The sequence below is a fragment of the Rhamphochromis sp. 'chilingali' genome, assembly GCF_963969265.1.
Source record: "Rhamphochromis sp. 'chilingali' genome assembly, chromosome: 1".
Taxonomy (NCBI): Eukaryota; Metazoa; Chordata; class Actinopteri; order Cichliformes; family Cichlidae; genus Rhamphochromis; species Rhamphochromis sp. 'chilingali'.
This window is the reverse complement of record NC_137929.1, coordinates 15,376,191-15,393,263: the sequence shown is the minus strand read 5'-3', so window position 1 is coordinate 15,393,263 and position 17,073 is coordinate 15,376,191. Positions and strand designations below refer to the sequence as shown.

The 17,073-nt window shown below is 42.0% G+C and overlaps 1 protein-coding gene across 1 annotated transcript in view; it reads left to right on the top strand.

The window, feature by feature from the left end:
* Positions 1 to 17,073, top strand: part of LOC308407502 (NACHT, LRR and PYD domains-containing protein 12-like) — a gene marked incomplete at its 5' end in the record, with an annotated part of 294,566 nt that overhangs the window by 143,905 nt on the left and 133,588 nt on the right. The window lies entirely within an intron of this gene.

The following is a 17,073-nucleotide window of genomic DNA, read 5'->3' as shown; positions in this document are numbered from 1 at the left end:
AAATTAGTTGATCGTTTTTAGATTAATGAAAGGTGATTGAATTCTAGCACGAGTGAATGAGATGTGTTGGAGTTTGTTGTGTGTTGAGTGGAGACTCTAAAACACTGAGTTTCCTGTTTTGATGTGCGAGTGAATCCTGTATTTAGATACACAACTCTGAATACATCAGAACAAACTTCTTTTGTGAAGTGCATGACAGCATGTCACATGTTTTATGATGAAGGGAAAAAAGGAAAACTGAATAAAATAGATCTGTGGCCTAAATGAGTGAAGAGCACAGACCTGGTGATTAAACTCATAAGTTAAAGAAGACATTAGGCTTATGTTGTGTGTTGTGCAGCTGATGGTTGGTTTGGAGTGAATCTAGCTGATGATTCTTCTCCTGTTGTGAAGTTGATGAGGAGTTTGTGTCATGACTTAACAAGGCCTTTTTATTTTGATACTTTCACAGTGCACTGAAAGTTTGGTTTGATAATCTCTGTTATTTTTCATTTTTATTTTTTGAACAGGCACTGATTTTGTTTGTCTATTTCTTTTCTTTAAGCAGATCTGCACGTCGGGAATTAAAAGTGCTATACGACCTGTCGAGAAAGCTGTTACAAGTGAGTTTTCTCCACATTGAAATGGGCTCAGGAGAAAGCTACTTATTGGGACAATATTAAATGAGAGTCCCTGTCCTAAAAAGGATTCAGCGATGTAATCCCATCTAAACTTCTTTTTCTTTTTGAAATGACGTCATTTTGCTGAGAGTGGAAACTAAATGCGACGATAGGTTCCACTATCAGCAAAGAAAGAAAGAATGAATGAATGAATGAATGAATGAATGGAAATAGAATAAAAACAAACTGACTGACTGGTAAAAGCTGACAGGACTTGACCACGACTCAAGGTTAACCTCCACCTAGACAGGACAAAAGGGTGGATGATTTTATGTGTTTTTGTTACAGGAGCAGAAAGATGACAGCAACATTCGAGGTTGCATGACGATTTAATCTTTTAAATGCCATTTTCTCTGTCTGTGAATTTACTATGTGTGTGTTATTCACTACCTTGTGTTGCTTACAGAGGTAATGGTGACAAAGTATGCAATACGCCTGCGCAAGCGCTAACATTTGCATTTTCTTTTCTACAGCATTGCAGTTTTTCATGTGTTTGATCATGTGATTTATAAGAGGATTAGTTAATGTTTTTTTTACTATAGGATTTCTGGGTTTATATGTGTATGACATTCTTTCTACAGCTAGGGATGGCTAACTTTATGGTGTTTTTATGGCACCTCTGGAATGTGGATGGCCGACGCCTGCCCACCAGGATAATCAATGTGTGTTGCTAATGTTTGTTTTTTGAGACTGCATGTACAAGATTCAGCAGAAGCGGACAAGTGACATGAGACAAACAAATAAGAGATGCGGTGTTATGGAATAGTTAATATGGGCTCATTTGCTGGCCACTCTTGAGCCCATAAATAATATATGAGTGGAGTGACTTTGCTTACGAGAAGTCACTGATTACATTACTGTTGACTGAGTACATGGGATGATCCATGTCTGAGGCAAATTATGGTAATAATTGTAGTTTACTGATTTGAGAAAACCTGCACATGACACTTGTCTTGCTAGTGCTGAATGCTTATTACTTTTATGATATAATTGTTTACAGGTATGACGTTTGATTTCACTTCCAGATTTTGCTTTCCAGGCCATGATGGTGTGTATGCAGGCTCCTGGCAGAGCCAGGTGTTATGCAAAACACACTAACATTTTTATTGCAGGATTATAGGTCCAGGGTGGTGCTGCTCCAGGGGAGGAGATGCCCTGATGTTGCCTGGGATATGATCTAGCTAATCCTTTTCTTTAAGACAGGAATCCAGGTTTGGTGAGTTGACGCATGGGTGTGTCCATGCGTCAAGAGGAGGGGTCCAAGGATTAACATTAAACAATGTTTTTTATTATTGTTGCAGTGATTTGTGTGATTAGCCGTTTTATTTACAAATATTAAACCTATGCAAGTGGTGCACCCATGTTCAGATGAGGCTTTGATGGCCTATAAGTGAAGTTCACTGAACTAAAGAATGTGGTTTGATGATTGTTGACATACTCTCCAAATAGTTTGTCTTCCTAGCAAGGAAATACAGGTGCAGCAGTAATCTCCTGAGAAATCTTCAGAGGCCCAGTGAGAAGCGCATAGCTGACAGGACCAGGCAGTGGTTGAGGTCAAAGGTCAAGCTGGTTGGGGCCCATCATGAGATCAGACCTTGGAGCCACAGCAAGGACCATTTTAACTGCCTGCAAAATAGCGAGAGACCCTCCTGGATTTATCAGAGCCACTGCAAGAGGTCGAGGGCCCAGGAAACCCCGGCACCCTCAAGACAGCACAATAGAGAAATCTCACACTTGGTTGTTTCAGTGGTGAGGGGGGAGTGCTGATTGAGCCCCCGTAGGGTAAGCTCGCACTTCAACCTCCAGCCTCTGATCAACTCTAGGGCAACCAAGTGCGAGGCGTGACGGACCTGTGTGCGACCAGGACCCTCTTGGTTACCTTGACTACGACGCTCATCCTTATAGGACCCCAGCTGGTGCCGGAAACAGCTGAACCAGGAGGAAGGCAGAGGAGATGGACACATGACAACTCTCACCTAAGAGAGACAGATCCAGCAGGCCCAAAATCAGGACTATGCATTACGAGAAGGAGTGCCTGAGAGGATCGTCCACAGGATGGGAGCTGAGGCCAGGAGAGAGGCTTCAAGAGGATCAGAGATCATCTTCAGCACAGCAGACATCACACAGAGAGCTGTGCTACTGAGCTTCCAGGAGATCAAGAGGAGACTTCCCACAGCAAGATTTTAAATAAAATGAAAGATTCAATATTGACGCTGAGAAAGACAATTAAGGTGTACGACGTGCCCTGCCTTAAATCTTCAGCAGCGTTGGGATATGAAAACTCGAGGGATGAGGGCTCCATCGACAGCGCAGAAGGAGTTCGAGGATGACATCATGATTCTGTGAAAAGCACAGGAACCAGAAGCTATGGTGGTGATGACAGCAATTTCCTATGAACATCATCTAATGCTGTGCCACTGTACTGTGCATACGATGACACTCTGAAGGCTGCTGGGATCATAACAGCAGTAAGATGACGGAACCCAGCATCCTTTCCACAGAGAGCTTTTTCTGCAGAGCGTGGACAATGGCAGAGTCATAAATATCCCCCTCACAAGACGAAGGTCTGAAGTCAGGTGATGGGGGCTGGTAAGAGGCCATAAAACTGGAGTGCTGAGAGGTCTGCAGCTTGGAAATAGCTGAGACCCAAAACCAACTGGTATGTTTGAATGTTTATTCTACATACATTTGGACTCTGGTCCTATGGACAGTGATGGAAACAACTGGAAGAGACATTCATGATGCCCTGCAGAGCTTAAACCACTCTGCAGAGAGACATGTGATGTGCACACCCGGAGGAAGCATCACCAAGCTGGGATGTTTTTGAAAATGTTATCTTCTTATTTTCACTATTAAATTAACAATTTCTTTGTTTGCTCATAGGATGCAGTTTGCCATGAGATGAGATCAATGAGGAATGGGATAACTGCTAATACATTTGTTGAACTGTGTACCTTTTCAGTAATTTAGGGTGATTTGACGTATGCTGAGTATAAAAATGTTTGCATTGAAGCTGTCAGACATGAGGTATTCATACCTGGGAACTTTTCAAGCATAAAGGTCAAAAAGGGGGGAATGTTAGAGTTTGTATTGTTGATTGTCATTTATGCTTAGAAATATTTACTTATATATGCTTAGAGTTTTGTAATTAGTTGTAGATTGGTAGAGGTTTTGATCCTTGATAGTCTGCAAACTTTGTGTGTATTAGACAGCACTTTGGGAGCATGAGAGGTCGTACCGTGTCTTATTGTTTTATGGTAGGATTAACGTAGTTGCGTCTGTTCTAGACTAAGTGCTCTTTGTTTAGATGAACTGCAGGACTTCCTCACCGTGTTATCTAGGATGAACCATCTAGGGGGAGGGGGAGGCTACCCTCTTCCTGACCAAGGATGTTTGACCCTTTGATCAGCAGTCCACACACACACACACACACACACAGGCAAGGTACTCTTTGTGTGTATGTAGACGTCATATGTTAATGAACTTATGCATATTCATGTAACCTCAATAAAAGAACAGTGGTACGGGAGAACGGACGAGAGCAACTGGGGTCAAGCGAAGGAACGGTGCCTGTCCGGTTCTCTCCCGTGCACGAGAAACATGAAGAAGCTTGCCTACTTGTGTCTTGCTTTGCAGTGTAATTATATTGCCTTCAACGTTCCAGCGGATGGGTTCAAGCTACAAACCTATCACTCTGCTTATGGCTTATTTAGTGAGTCACAAATACACAACAGCAGCAGTAAAGACTAGAGGTTTTATAGTCCTACCAATGATTAACAAGAGCTCTGCTGCCACACTGAACCGTCACTGTAAGCTGGGGTCTGTGTGGCTGCTCCAGCTTTCTGATTTGGAAGTCCAGCCTCAGAGGACCTTCCAAGGCTTCGCCATGTCAAAGTCAATTTAGTTGTGATTAATTTTTGTTTTGTTTTTAAAGGAAGTATTTAGATAAAGGACAAAAAGTGATCACAGGGTGCAAATGATGTAGCATTCATTCATTATTCACCCTGAGGAATGTTTAATGTCAAACGATAATCGTTTTGCTGAACCCAGATTCCCATAGTTCCTTAAATTTGTCGGCTGAGTATGAAAAGTTTCCCTTATTCATGGGTAAAAAAAAAAATCTAAGAATACGAGAAAAAGGTAAGTAAATAGAAAATATAAGAGAAAGACAAAAGCAAACAGATGGAATCTATTCAGTAAAAAAATAATGAGCCTGGGTCAGTTAAATGTCATACGTGCCTTCTTTATAAGCCAGTGTCTGAAAATGGAGAGCTTTAAAAAGACAAACTCAAACAAATGGCTTCTGAGATAGTATTCAAACGCATTCTACTGAACAAATAGGAAAAATGAAAAACAAACACAAAGATGAATAATCATCTGTCAGTTTGTCTGTGCAGAAAGACACTTCCTGACAAGAACTGAATAGCAGCCAGTTTGCAAATGCTATAGAAACAGCATTAATAATCCACACTGAAAAGTAAGAACAGGCATAAGAAAAAGGAAAATAGAGGAAAAACCTGGCAAGACACAGCATGGCAGAGGCACAGGCAGCTGGAGATGCATGTGGATCTGTCTCAACTGGTTGTCTGGCTATTTTCCTATGATGGAGAAAACAAAAGCTGGGCAGCGGCTGGGACAATGCCCCCGCTGTCTACGTGTCATCTCTGTCTGCCTCCGGGTAAAAGACTATGATAACAGCACTGTGAACCTCAATATCCTCCACCCACAGTCTGTTCAATTAGAACAATGCTGAACCACACTTGGGAGAAACAGGAAGGAAAGTTTATTTTTCTTGTCACATCTTTATTCCCCTCAAGTGATCAAAAAGTTACTTCTTTAGCCTCATTGCTTGTTGTTTGGCGCTCACATATTTTTGGTATGGATCATGCTTTTGTCATTCCCTAAAGATATCTTTTTGAACAACACGATGCGAAAACACCATTTTCCAGCAGAAGGTTTTATCTGATACTCAGGCGGTTTAAACATGGGAAACATTAATGTTTTCTGACACCGCTGAAATTCGACACCAACGAGGCAGTTTTGGTCCAGTTGGTGCTATCGAAGGGAAGAGGCGGTTCTAATTAAAACTAACGAGCTGCATGTGTTGTCTGTGTAGCTTTCAAATTAGTTAGCTTGTTGTCAGATTGAGTTATTTCACCCTATACAACCCGCAGTTGTAGCTTGCTCTTTCTCTCTCAGCCTGTAAATGAAAAATGTCAGTGGGTGGCCACAGTAATGTCACATGTGACTTTGAAGTCTTGATTTTGACATTTGGACCGGAGGGTGGTTAGCAAGACACATTTATTCTGTTTGCATTTTTACACATTTGGGCGGATTAGGGGACGGTTACCTCCTCAGTTACTGCATGAATATAGGATGAGGTTCATTCATTTGGCTCGCTGAGGAAGCACAACAACTTTTGATGGCAGCAGTGACAATGTTTAGTTAGACTTCACAACCAACTCTCAACTTGAGTTGTGGGCAGGAACTGCATGTTACGGATGTTAAATAATAATGAAGAAACAGACAAAGATGTTTGGACTGGTTCTGAGCATACAGGCGTGCAGCATGCATGTTTAGACTTAACATTTAGATTTAATGTTTAAAATTGTGTTTTAAATATAAAAAGTTACAAATATTTTAGTAAATGTTGTAAAAAATGACTCGAAAAAACGTGTTTTTGTGAGGTTTTGAGCTAAATGTGGAAAAATGTCGTCATTAAACACTTCAGGGTGTTTCAGTTTACAAACGGCGCCACATAGAATACGTTACTCTGATTGGGTAACGTAACGGCATGTATTCTGTAACTAGAGCTGGGCAAATTTATACTGTATAGGAATTTCTTTTACTTGTGTATTAACACTTAGACCCCCGGAGAGCAGTCATTTTGGTTTTCTACCTTAGACCCCTGCGGAGTCATCATTTTGCGTTTCTACCTTTAAAAGCCGGAGAGCAGTCAGTCAAATGCTGGAGTCGTTCATATGTATATTAGGTCGTTACCTAGGAATTCTGGAGGGAGGGGAGTGGGGGTGAGTGATTGAGGGGGTGGGGGAGTGGAGTGTTGCATGATGTCTTGGAAGCGGTTTCGTGCCATAGTTCCAATTATCTGTGGGTTTCCCAGGTTTGCTGACCAGCAGTCATTTACCGATGGAACCCTGTAAACCCCCCGCAAGATGACAATTGCAATAAATGCCATTAGTTCAGGGAGGTCCATGAACCAATGAACATGCTCCATGCACCACTCAGCAGGCCATTTGTAAATATGTGTACAAATGGTTGGTTTTTTGTACTGTTTTCATCAATAAATGTCAGCAACAAAGGACATACACCCATGTGTGTTGATTTCTCCCTAAGATGGCAAACTGAAACACTCCAAGTTGGTGACTTTTGGAGATTTGTTTCCCTGGATGATTGAGAATGCATCAAGATGAAACACAAAAGGAAGCTCACCGCTTTTGTTGCTGCCATAAATGCCATTAGTTCAGGGAGGTCCATGAACCAATGAACATGCTCCATGCACCACTCAGCAGGCCATTTGTAAATATGTGTACAAATGGTTGGTTTTTTGTACTGTTTTTATCAATAAATGTCAGCAACAAAGGACATACAAAGGACATGTGTTGATTTCTCCCTAAGATGGCAAACTGAAACACTGAAACACTCCACTCCCCCACCCCCTCAATCACTCAGTGAGTGATTGAGGGGGTGGGGGAGCTGCTAAAAGCGGTGAGCTTCCTTTTGTGTTTCATCTTGATGCATTCTCAATCATCCAGGGAAACAAATCTCCAAAAGTCACCAACTTGGAGTGTTTCAGTTTGCCATCTTAGGGAGAAATCAACACACATGGGTGTATGTCCTTTGTTGCTGACATTTATTGATAAAAACAGTACAAAAAACCAACCATTTGTACACATATTTACAAATGGCCTGCTGAGTGGTGCATGGAGCAAGTTTTGGGTGGCTTGCGACCTAAAATCCAAGTACACAGATGCAAAAAAAATCAGGCCACTGTGCGATGTGTTCACTGCTACAGGTACACATGTGGTAAATGCAGACGACAGATACCGTGGCAGTGCCAGGATTGTGAGTGATTGCTGAAAATGTTGAAATGTACTCACTCACTTTTTATCATTATTTGTAAATATGTGTACAAATGGTTGGTTTTTTGTACTGTTTTCATCAATAAATGTCAGCAACAAAGGACGTGTTGATTTCTCCCTAAGATGGCAAACTGAAACACTCCACTCCCCCACCCCCTCAATCACTCACCCCCACTCCCCTCCCTCCAGAATTCCTAGGTAACGACCTAATATACATATGAACGACTCCAGCATTTGACTGACTGCTCTCCGGCTTTTAAAGGTAGAAACGCAAAATGATGACTCCGCGGTCAATTTAGCCAATTTAGCTTCCACTTCCACCATTTGACTGCTCTCGGGTTTTATAGGTAGAAAGGTAGAAGCCTGGGGATGCTAGTGTTAATCACATTATTTTATTGTATGATGCCTTGGTGCCACTGGATTTTAACATGTCTCACACTCATACAGTAAGACAAATGGTGGGGGTCTAGTAAGGAAGTTGGGGGAAGCAGACAACTCCACAGGAAGAGCCTTTTGTGTCTTCGAGGACTCTGGGAGGTAGCAAGGGAGTGTGAACCTTAAGGTGTGAAACAGCTGTGTACTGCCTTTTGTTCCTGGAGAAGGTATTTAACTGAGAGCCATGCTAGGCTCAGGGAGACTCTGCTGACCGTCTGTCCCGCGGTCATGCAGGGACTTCATCAAGGTTGTCTGTTCTTTGTGTGTTTGATTAAAGAATGTTAGCTACCGCTCACCGCTCGTCTGCAGGCTTGATTTAATGGAAAACTTCCACAACAATACCAAGATAAATCATTTGTTCTGACATCAACACAATTGGTTAGTATTAAAAAAAGAAACTAAATAAAATAATAGTTTGTAACCGTGAAGAATAATTCTGCACACTGATGAGAAAGATGTCCTGTACCTGGTGCTGGTTGATAAGCTTGTTTCTGTAGATATTGCTGTCATGTAAAGACATCTATCTGAAAATCGGCTGAGATTTGGGATCAACAAAAAGAATCCCTTTGAACGTGGACATAAATTTTCCATGTTTCTTGGTCTCTCACTGGGCTGCTTACAGACTCCTCTTCCTCATTAAGAAAGTAAAGCACCAGGAGTCTTACCCTGACCCTCTATTCTAGTCTCTGAAGCATCACTTTAGTTAGAGATAACTCAGAAATCTGAATTCCAGTCAATTATATTTCTTCTCCACTTAGAGTGTGAGGGAAAAGTTTCTGCATTTCTTCCCTGGATACTTCTAAGACAGCTTGTTAGTGCCAGTACTTCTCAATCAGTCCAGCAATCCTCCCCTAGACAGAAACCAATGAGCCAGCGTGCTACTGGCAGTGCCCACTGCTTTCCACTTAGGAATGCTAACATTACAGCAGTTGCCATTTTCAGCTCAACCCATCATAGAAACTCCCACATTAAAACAAGTAGGAGCAGAGGTATCCCTTTAATGACCTGCACGTCCAATCCCCTCTGTGGACCGGGTCGTGAGAGAGCCACAGATTCCAGGAGGGATTTGAGAGCTTCTCTGTCTAAAGTTTCATAATATATTGTCAGTGCGTGAACATGAGGCCCTAGTGTATTATGTTCAGCATTTATATAATCCCATATGTAACATAATAGCCTGTGCTAAGGCAGGGAAACAAAAGCACAAAGCAGGCAGGAGCTTGAACACAGTGCATTGGATTCCGTCACATTTATCTGTTGCTTTCAGGACTGTGTGTTTGAAAGGTATTCCACACAGAAAGGGGAGAACCAGCATTCGACTGCGAACTACAGTCAGCCCCTGACATCAGGTCACGAACATAAGCAACATGTAAGATAATACGACGAAGGGTGTGACGATGGAGCTCACAGAAACCAGGTATGTGAGCTCTGGGGGTGAAAAATATTGCCCCAAACTGCAGTTCCTATAGTGGCCACTAAGGGTGTAAAAGTAAAATAATCAACTTTACATCAGAAAATGTTTGGCTTTGGTCTGTATGGATCAGCGGTCCCCAGCCTTTTTTTCAAGTCTTTAAGGTGTCGAAGATAAATCCAACTAAATAAAACCAGTACGGCCCAGTACCAAACGACCCACGGACCAGTACCGGTCCACGGCCCGGGGGTTGGGGACCGCTGCTTTCATAACCACTCTCTGGGGATGAATATTTTTATTACTCCTCCATGTGGACTGGCAGGTGTCCACACCTCCACCTCTATGGGATTCATGACCCTGACAGTATTTAACCTCAACCATTATTATTGGTTTTTATTTGTTTTACACTAGTCAAATAGTCATTTTTACTCCTGTTTAATTGACCAGTAAATTGGTCAGCAGGAACTAATATTACTCTCCTTGTATTGGTGCGCATGCATGCCAGTATCTGCACACCTACTGTCTCTCTTAAGTGATGGTATAACAGGTAAGTGACAGAGATGAGTTTAAGGAGTAATGTAAGCAGATGATGTTATGAGTACATCATATTAGACTGGATTTATTTATAGCAGAGAGAGAAATTACTGGTCCTATACTTGTACTAAGTACTATTGGGAATATAGTGTGCAAATATGGAGCAGCACTTATATTTATAGACTTCATAGCATTTCATTTTAAATGGTAAAGCCTCCTCGTGGCCAAGGCGCAAGGAAGTGAACTGGTAAAGCCTTTTCTCTGTGCTGCTCTGAAACTCCTCTCATCAACGTACAGCTACAAAGATTACAGTGCTGTTTATTGACACAAATACCACGTGTCATGTAGTGGAGGCTGACGGCTCTCCCTACATGTACACTTTGGGCTGTGGTAGCCTTTAAATTTGTAGCTTTGGAATTCCATTATCAGAGTCCAAAACTTGCACAGTTTGAGGCATGAGTGCATTTTTTCCCTGTTTTGTTTTGCTCATATGTTAGTCACAACCTAAAATATGAGCCTACATCGTTTCATAAGGTCCGTCACGTAGTGTAGCCTCACTCCACCACTTGCCTCTTCACATTCTGCGACATAAAACACTGCAGTGTGTGAAAGCACGCACAGGAGCATCTGACTTGCAGTGAAAGTGGCAGTTACAGCCATTAGGTCACGTCCTCCTCCGGAAACAGGTGTGTAAAGCCTGCACATGGCCTGAACACTGCAAGGGGCCCCTTGCTGGGGTCAGGTCAGGAGCCCCTAACATACTGGCCTCCCTCCATCTCCAAGCCCAGCAGGGCCACAGGTCACTTCTAAAGCTGTGTACTGTCATTGTGATGCTGTGCACCACCTCCACACAGCCTGGAGACTCAGAGACCTTTTAGCGTGTTCTGCTCCGTTGCAGAGTAATTCCAACCCAGAGATTTGCCTCTCTCATTTTACACCATTTTAATTCCCACTCAGCATTTGAAGTTGTGACAGGCAGACTGGTTGGCTTGCAACACCCGCTTGATGATTGATTCCCCATTAATGGCTAACTGCTCTGTTAGCAAAAAGCTTTAATGCATGGCTGATAAGCTCCACTGCTGAAGATGTTAAGCAGTCTAATGTTGTTAGAGCACACTGCAGGGATGTCACGCACCACGAGCTGTTTGTGTCAGATTTTCATCTGGGTTTTTTCTCTTCTTTTTTGTGATTTCTGCCACAGAAACTAAATCCTCAAAATGCAAATTCAGACAAAAGGCACAATTTGGAATATCAGACAAAATTATTTCACTTTCCATGTAGAAGATTTTTTCAGTCTCTGCATGTGTGCAGTCAAGATGAAGATGTTTGGTCAGACAAGGAGTGTTCAGGATATCTACAGAGAGCAGAGAGGCTCAGTGCAACCAAGCTTCCCTCATCCTGATCCAGACGACACTGCTTATTTGAATCAACATGAGAAAGCAATCAAAACAGTGCAGTTCACCTCGTATGCCTTTAACTTATTCACATGTAATTATATTCCACTGTGGGTTTGTGGTAAAATCTAGAACAAATGCAGACTCCCCATTTTCATTAATGACGTCTAATTGCAGAGATGGTTGGTGTTTTTAAATACATACTGAATATTTAAAATACAGTGAAAGGCTGGTGAACGCAGTGAGTTCCCACTGTCACTCCAACTGCAGCAAGAAACAGAAACTCCTATTTCTCCTGTTTATTTGTATCATATGTTCATAAAGTTTGGAGACAAATGCACCATCCTGACTTTTAATCAAGACATTAAACATATTAGAGGGGAACAGAAATGCAAAACACACCTAATAGTCCCACCTGTGTCAGCTGTTTATTCACTCTATACTGGAAAGAATAAAACATATCAACACTCCGTGTCCTCAGCATCATGCTAAAGACATCTGTTTCAATCATGTTCGTGCCTAACATGTATCTTTAGGTGCTCCTAAAGTCTCTCAGTTGTATTCAGCCATGGTCATTTTCACATCTTTCTCACAGGTCGTCTGTGGCCCAAAAACTGCTCTTTTCTCTTACAGTTTTCTTCTTTGAAATTTCCACGATGAGCATGAAGAGAAATAATCTTAAAGGGAATTTTAGTCTTGCAGAAAGTTTTTCGCAAAACTCAATCTCTGAAATATCTTATAGTCTGGTTTTCAGAGTAAACTCTCAGTAGGCAGTCTGAACTGAACTGCCCATTTGACCCCCAAAGTCCAGTTTGATTGACGAGTGTGTTCACTGAATGCTTTGCCTGGTACAGTTGAAATGGTTGCTGTGCTTCAGTGGGATTCGAGCATAGGATGGATGACGTGTGATCAAGCACAGAACCCCAACACTTGCTCTACAGCAGCAGCCTCCAATAAAATCACACTTTTAAGTAATTAACAAATCTATGAGGCATGTGACAGGATGGAGCATCACCCCTTTAAAAATGTTCCAGTCAAAACACAAAAATGCATAAAATCATGGCATTCATTCTGCTCTGCAAGAGTGTTTTCCAAAAGCTTTTGTGTGCATGAAAGACGAGTGAGTGCAAGAGAAGAGCTGCTGCTGAGACAAACTGAAGCGTGCTTGGGTCTGGATCATTAAGTGCAGACTAGTGGGATGGTGCCGAGAGGGAACAGGTCTGCTTGGGAAAGGTATAAGGAAACTTCACTGTCTTAAGTATTACAGTCTTTCCAAAGTCTACAACTGTATGGCAGGTGTGTCCTTCTGTACTTGGAAAAGATATCTGCTGCAACTTGCTCTATGGCGCCATCTGGGTTATTCTCAGGAATGACAAACCTACTTACAGGACACATTTCCAGTATTTACAGGTTGACTAATACGCTATCTGGTGTGAGCAATCAAATGTTTGTGTATTAAACTGGTGGATCATGTGTACTTGCCAGTCACGAGTTCATGTTGAGGACCATGTAAACTATAATAAATACAGATACTTGACAAAAATGTCAAAGCTCAACTTAGAGATAGACATAACATCATTAATTACCCGACTTTAAGTTTGCATCAGTTAAGTTCCTCCCCACAGATGATGTTTTCTCCACATCTGGATAAATAAAAAACCCATTTGTGTTCTAACATTTCCCTTAGAACCAGTCAGTGAAATTTATGCTAGTAAGTCAGACTATTTTCATGCCCATGTCATTTTCTGGAAACAGCCAAAACTTCAAAGAAACTCCAGTTGATCAAACTGTGAATGATAACATATCTACGGACCAACAGAAAGACTCGGAGCTTCCAATGTAAACGTTGCTGTCATATAAAAGATTTAATACTCCTGGGAAAGTGTAAAATCCAGCTGTGTCAGCTGTGTCAAAATGGCATCCTCAGTTCTGCTGTTCAGAAATAGGACTAAGGGCCTCCTCACATGTTTACCACACTTTGCTGTATGTTTTGCATGAATTGATTGAATGTCAGTTCAGGTTTTTAGAAATGCTGGTAGGCAGAGAATCTGGTGCAAAGATATCTCCTCTACTGGAGTTCTGCTTCATCTCACTGAATACTGTATGTTTGTGCACATTTTGTCATCATTTTGACTGGTTTAACTTTATCCCTTTTGTGTTCGTGCAGATCCTTTTGCAACGGCACTTGGCTTTCCACACCTCGCCAGTCAAAAGTAATTTAATTACCAGGTCTTACAATGCTAAGTTGGAGATTTCCGACATTTTCAGAGCAACCTTCCCTAAGATGCTGATGATGACACTGATGCTCCATGATTATCCCTGCTTGAGTCATGGTGTAACAATCCCTGCAGGTCAAAGGCTCAGTTTTATAAACTTGCTGGGTGTGTAGCAGCAGTGCAGCTATCATTCATCTTTCATAATGTGTCATTTATCACTGCTAATCCAGCTCACACAGCTCTCTCCCTCTGTCTCGCTCTCTCTGCTGTCTTAATGCCTTTTTAAATGGCCGAAACGACGGTGGACTCGCACACAGGAAATGGAGAGTGCTAGAGCAGGAACAGGACTATAAAGAAACTAATTAGCCATATCACGTCCTGAGGCTGCAACATGGACTCTTGGTTGGTGACGTCATCCTGGGTTCAATGTACCATGAGGTCAAATTTGTCCTTGAGCAAAAATATTTAACCCAACCCAACCTACCCTGCACAGTACAGAGAAGTCCCAAAATAAGCACCAAAACAATCCCATGCAGGCACCAACTAATCAGCTAAGGCTTTGTTTGATGGTTAACGGCATTTTCAGTTGACCTGGAAGCAGCTGAAAGTAAAAGCCAATCAACATTACGGCACAACACCATGAAAGTGGCAGTACATGAATAAGAAGCCTACTCCCGGACTTTACCATTGTTGTATGTCATTAAATGTCATATAATGAGCTGCTAAAAGCTACTTGAGTGCAGTTTCCTGCTTTAGCCTTGGAAATAATTAGAGATGTGGTTAGTTACTCAGAGTAATGACCTTCATGGTTAAATCCAAGCACGAGCCATTGAACATGCAGTATAAATGAAGACAGATTCAGAGAGACAGATGTGAGAACACAAACTAAATCCAGCTGAGGATAATTAGACCAAATCCAAATGCAGCTGAAGAAACTCAAACAGAAAGAGAACAGCAGCACTGACGGAGGCACGATGATCCAGCGATTACAGTTTTTCCACAATAGATAAGAAACATTTCTTGACACCCTCAACAAATCGACGCACTGCCAAAATCCCGTCCGAGGTCCTCGCAAATCCCTGTTGGCTAATTATGCTTCTGCCTCTCCTCGTCCTCTTTGAGACTGAACCCGGGTTCATCCAAACAATGGATTCATGTGTTCGTTCTACAGAATCCAGACCAAACAGTCTCTGCATAGAAATACAAACATTTCTCCAGAAAGAGAGAGAGACCTATAATGTAGTATGATTACATCGTGCGTCACAGCACAGTACAGGCTGAATGTTGTGCTATATTGTGTATTGACACATATTTTAATCCTAGATATTCTCTGTGTACTTTCTCTGTGTTCACTTGTGCGCTGGAGAATTGGCCGATGCTGTTAGTCGATTAAAGTTTGATATGTTCTTCTACCTCAATAACTGTCTTCTGACAGTTCATCAGAGTACTGTAGCTGAAAATGCAGCATCTAGTTTTGTTTTGATGAAAATTCTCTCTTCAAACCACCGATTACATATGAGAGAGTTTTGTCTTCATCCCTCTACTTAACTTGTAGCACGGTGGTAAAAATGCAGAGGAATGATGCAGAAGTGTAAAAACTGCAGTTCCTCTAATGGAAAGTTAAGATTGAGTCTAAAATGAAGAAGATTAAAATGTTCAACTTTAAAGCATAAATAAACATGTGCAAAATCAGCCTTGGTCTCTGTCGGGACGCCACTTTAGCTCAGCGGGGGAGCAACCACAGGCCACATGGCCCGAGTGAAGCGGGACGGGTTTGGATCTGCGTGTCTTCCCCTCTCTCTCTCCCCAGTGTCCTGTCCATCTTCTCTGCTGTACTATCATACGAAGGCAAAAATGCAAAACAAATAATCTTTAAAAAAAGTTGTGTGGATGCTTTGATTTACTGCTGTGGTCACAGAAATCTGTATCCATTCACCGTCTTCTAGGCTTCACCTTTGACATTATGAGTCACTGAACTGGATGTTTCAACCAGAGTGATGGTAAATCTGGCAGAGCCCGCTCTGTAGTCAGGATGGACACAGCCATGGAACATCACGCCACCAGACTGGTTAAGTTCATCTTTTATATACAGTTTATGTTCAGCGCCTGCTTCATTTTTCGTGCCTGGGAGAACTTGAGCATCTCTGCTCCTCGTTATGACCTGGATGTCCTCAAACTTCATTTTAAGTGAACAACCCTGTGCTATATTTCATGAAGTCTAAATTGCATTGTTTGGCTGTCTTGCAATTACATGTGGCAATTTCTCCTGATTATGCTGCTCCCAGAGAACCTGCTGAGATTGGGTCGCACTCTCTGCTCCTCCTTTATTCCATGAAGAAAAACATGGTTTAGTCACCAAAATTTCAGCTGAAAATTAGGTTTTACATCCTACCTGTTAAAATTACACTTCATTTTATCATTAGCAACAATCCATATTCCACAGTTAGCCTGGGTCTGGGACATGGGCGAAGCAGTCCATGTGGAGTTTCCCAGACCTCGTCCTCGGCCACTGCCTCTAGGTCTTCTGAGGGGACACGGAGGCCAGCTGAGAGACAAAATTTCTACAGATCCTTGGTCAAGAGGATTTCCTCGCAGCAGGACATGTCAGAGCTGCTTCCACCCAGAAGCATCCGAGTGTGATGTCTGAAACTCTCTCTATAGTTTCCTGACACGTTGGTGGAGAGCTCTGTCATTTGACAGGGGGAGGAATAGAGCCACGGCTCCTTATTATTAGTAACCAGTGTGACCGAATGTTGTATTCATTGTAACCAGTGATATCTGCGCTCAACTTATGCCATCTCTGGTTAGCATTACGCATCATGGTGCAAAAATGTGCTTCAGTGGGAATGTGTTTAGAATTTTGGAAAAAGAATAAATGAGATTTGCAAATTGCGTGTGTGGAACCTGTTTAAGGTTTTGCCAAGGGAGTGATTGAGTAAATGAATGTCTCCAGGCCACTGAGCATTTGGTTCAGAGAATACGAATTAGAGTTTCAGCATTTCAGAAAATCTCTAAAAGTTCTGCACATGGCCATTTATAGCGAGACACATAAATATAAATTCTGCCAGAGCACAAAGAGAACTCTAGCACTGTTATATCTACACAACCCACCTTTACTGTCAAAGTGCCCTTAGGCAGGGCATCTCAGAGGGGAAAAACACTTCACAGAGATTGGTTATTACAGACGGAGAGCGAGCAGCAGAAGACAGGAAAACAGTAAGACAGGAAATCTAGCACTTTAAAAGACACTGATGTTGATTCAGTGCAACCAGCAGTTCCACTCGGTTAGAGTGGTTAAGTGGTCAGTTAAGATGATTAGAATTAGAG